This window comes from Eptatretus burgeri, chromosome 5 (genome assembly GCF_056783735.1).
Source record: "Eptatretus burgeri isolate ZD-2024b chromosome 5, Ebu_testis_v1, whole genome shotgun sequence".
Taxonomy (NCBI): Eukaryota; Metazoa; Chordata; class Myxini; order Myxiniformes; family Myxinidae; genus Eptatretus; species Eptatretus burgeri.
Genome location: NC_140965.1, coordinates 58807803 through 58812118, shown reverse-complemented (window position 1 = coordinate 58812118; position 4316 = coordinate 58807803).

Genomic DNA, 4316 nt, shown 5'->3' with positions numbered 1-4316 from the left:
CTGATTTAGATTGCCAGTCATTGGAGTGCTTGACAGGCACAGGGATTCAGCAGAGAGTTATGATGTTGCTTTCGATAATGCAGAGGGCTCAGGAGATCTCTGGGTATTCACTATCCATTTTGTATTGACAATAATCAGTGTTATCATCTTGAGTTCAAGTATGTGTGACAATGTGGGAGACTTTCCGGTATCTTAAGAAGCCCTATAGCCTTGGTGACTTCGTGTTCACCAGTCAAATCCTTTGTTTTTATCTTTGGAGAGCATTATGGCCAAATTACCCCACTTGGCACATCTACCAAGTATGAGGTTAAAAGGGCCCAGCTGCAGCCGGCCTGAGTGAAACTAATTTGCAAGGCAGACAAACTGGCACCTCTCATTGTGTCAACTTGAAATGTATACTTTTCATATCCTTGTGGAAATTTCATTTTTTACAAAGTCCTTTCTGATTATGTGAAAACAGGAGTGAATTTGGGGTCATGAGGATAACAGCGTCAAAAAGTAAATGTGCAACCCTTTTGTACATCTTAGTGCAGTTAGTACCTGTGATGTAATCCCTTCATACCCCATGCATACCCTGTGGTGTTGCACCTGCACCTACAGCTCATGACAGGAAGTATCTTCTCACATGATGAGCTTTTGAATGAAAACCATGGGGTTCAGAGATTATAATTCTGTCACAGAAAGCCCATTGCATATGCAGGCAGCAGCATCTGACTTGAGGCAACCACATCATTCTAATGATGTGGAAGCAAAGCCAGCTGCAATGAGTTTGTGGATTCTTGCACCCCCGCAGGGTGTGGGCCCAATTTGCGGCAGACCATATCCAATATTACTAGAAGACTACATAAAATAAGCCAGAGGGCTGTTGAAAGGGTTCGGCAAGGGTTTGAGAAAGCCCTAGACACCATCCACACATTATTTCAGCAAGCTGAGTATAGACTACCACTATGTTTCCCATAGTGTCTGTATGCCAGCTTGGAGAGAGCTGTGGTGCCAGGAAAAAAAAAAAACCCAAAACAAAAAACACTAATTTATCCACAATGGACTTTAGGTTGATGAATAGCTACTGACTGGAACCAGGATTTCAGAGTATGAGCCTGAGGCTGTGAAAGGAGTGTGCAGAAGGGAGATGAAGAGGGAGGAGTGGGATATAGAGATGCAATTGTCAGGGGAGGGAAAACTACCAAAAGCCTTGAGGTCAGAGTGGAGAGAGAAAGCAGGGAAATTGTGTGGGAAACAAGGAGGCACAGAGCTAACAGACATCCATAAATTTCCTGCCAGGATGCAGCTTTTTGTCAGCAATTTCAGTGCTCTGAGCTTTATGGCAGTGCTACGCAATCAGGTATTCTGCTCTGAGACTGCAGGGAAGAAATCTCCAAATGAAATTAATTATGCCGCAAGAGCTGATTCACTGAGCCAATCACCTAAAATGCTCTAATCAAGCAGGCCCCAGGCCTTCTACAGAAGGTCATCAGGCCAGGAAATGTGGTTTGAGAGCTTGCCATGTAGAAAGGAAATAATAAAATGAAATCCTTTGAAGCTATTTAAAACACCCAAGAGATTCAGTTTGGACTTTTGTTCAAAATCTTTCTCAGAAATTTCACTGAAAAGTTTTATTTTGTTGTTATGCAAATCATTGGACATCAAAATATTTATTTAAGTTGATATTGAGATGATTCAGCAGATTGGCAGAAGGAGAACATTTAATTTCCTTGTCATGAAAATATTTTGCAATCAAATTGCACATCCACTTCTATAGACATGCAACAATAATCAGTCTTATCTGATTATTGTATCCTGCTGTGGCGTTATACATATGGAATTATGACATCGTAACGATGGCACTTATGACATCATAAATAAAATCAACCCAAATTCATCAACCGAAAGTCCATTGTGTGGATTTAAAAGAGTACTCAACTTTTCGTATTTTCATTACATCAACTTTTTGATAATCCCTCGAAGGCTGCATTTTTCGAAATTAATAGGAAAGATTTTCATGCCAAGTCACATGCTACTCGTATATCATACATTTCAGGGAAATGTGAAAAGGCAAGATGCAAAACCTCATTTCGGGCAAGTGAAAAGCTTTATGCACTAACAGATTGCTTTTGACAAACTGGAATTTCAGTTTTATCTTTGGGATTGTCATCGCCACAGGCAGCATCGGTGTGGTGCCGTCAAGTAATTTTTGCGGTTATAAGTATACTGTACTCACAATTCTGGTCAGCTGAATATTTTATTGTTGCATTCTTTAGCATGCACATCACTTTTCAGAGAACATGGTCATCCAGGAATTGTTTTATGAGGAGAGATTCACTACATAGCATCCTAAAAATAATTATTAATAAGCAACAACATAATAAAACCGTTCTCAAAGATGAAATGTTCCCCGGGCTAAAGTAATGACTTTCCTGCTTTTCTGTAGATACATGAGTGACCAGATTAAGTTCTATCAGAAATCCCTGTAAGATCTATTTTTCAAAAATCCATTTATAGGTAAAAATTTACATTTTTATATTAATCGGTTAAGAGAAGTTTTTTTATTTTACTTGTTTATTCCAATCAGATGACACAGCCTGCCACAATGCATCTGAAGGACAGCACACTATTTGGTACAACACCTTGCCTTTGAAACAGCAATCCAACCATTTTATCGTCAGGCTGAGAATCAAACCCAGAACAGATAGATCAAGAGCAATTTTGCGACATCTGCACCATCCTAATATATGTATCTCCAATAAAGATGCCAGTGTGTGTCGGTGTATGTGTCAGCGTGTGTGTTTGTCTCCACAACTCCAAAACCATGAAACCGATCGGCCTGAAACTTTGCAAGCATACTAAGGGAACTCCAAGATGGTGCATGAATGAAAACTGGGTGTTTGGGTTAATTAAAACACCATTGTTGAAGATAATTAATGGCCTTATTTAATTATATCCTTCATCAAGGTGCAACCTCGGTCACCTTGCTCTCCTTCAATGGGGTCTTAATTCGCCATTTTGTTCGACATGATCAACAATGCATTGAGTTGGAACAGGTCACAATTGTTTTTAACAATAAAGCAATCAAAATGTTTTTCTTCACTTTCCTCACTCATACAAGATACCAGAGGTCCACCATCAGGTACAAACTAAATAACTCTAAATCTGGAGTATAATCTGGAAATGTTAAGAAATCGGCGATGTTTAGTTTTCTGCAGGTATGTGCTATGACCAATCAGCTTGCTGTCGCTTGCCAAGCCAGCCGGTCCTCATCGACCATTTCAATGGAGTAATTGCTTGAGTGCTTAAGCCACTTTCTGAGTGCCCTCCAGTCGACAGCGGTACAGTTCCTGTACCACTGTATCGAATCACTTAAGCTACTTGGCCAGCACTATACAAGCTGCTTTTTTTGTTTCCAAGCCGTGGACACACATGGCAAAAGTATTCATACTGTCACTGAGCATATCGATCAACTTGAACAAAGTTCAGGCCCAACTCACCTATGTTTGGCCTCTCGGGCGATGGCTCACTCACTGAAAATGTGCAATTTTATTTAGATGTTTCCCATTTTTGTATGACCTTCTTTAATTATACGACCCGTCACTTTGAGAGATAGATACAGAAAAAAAATTAAACATTTAGATTTTAAAAGTTTATTCAACCATTTCGTTTTGGGAGCTCTTCAAGCTTCCACGTCAATATTGTGGTGTGCTTCTCCATGGGGACATCTCCATAGTTAAGAAGGCAAAATAAATTCGATGATTACAATGAGTAAAAAATGTTTTCAGTTGTTAGAAAGCAATTAATCACCACATCATGGCAGGATAGCCGAGAGGTACGCACACTCACTCAAAGCTGTCTAGCCTGGGTCTGAATCCCAACCCAGTGATATAAACTGTCAGTCCAGTGTTTCACATGCAGGGTGATTCATCAGTGTGTGTGCCATCTCTCAAGTGGACATTAAACTGGGTGTCACAACTGCTGGAATCCCCACCTCTCCCCCTTCTCTCTCTCTCCCCCCTCCCCCACCCCTCTCTGTTGTCATTTTCTATCATTCTGCAGGCCTCTGATATACTTATCTTTGTCTTTTCTAGCCTGTCGTTGGAATTCAGCATTTAGCCACTTCATGTCCTCCTCTCTTGAGGTGCCTTTGATTACGTTTTGGATATTTCCAAACAGGTGTTCAGGATTTTTCTCATATTTTTGCCACAAGAAGTTCATGATCTCTCCCACAGTCTGTACCTGAAGAGCAATGGAAGATTGCACAGCACTTTTTCATCTTCTGTTGATTAGAATATAGACTATATGATTTATATGTTGCCCATCAGGTGAGG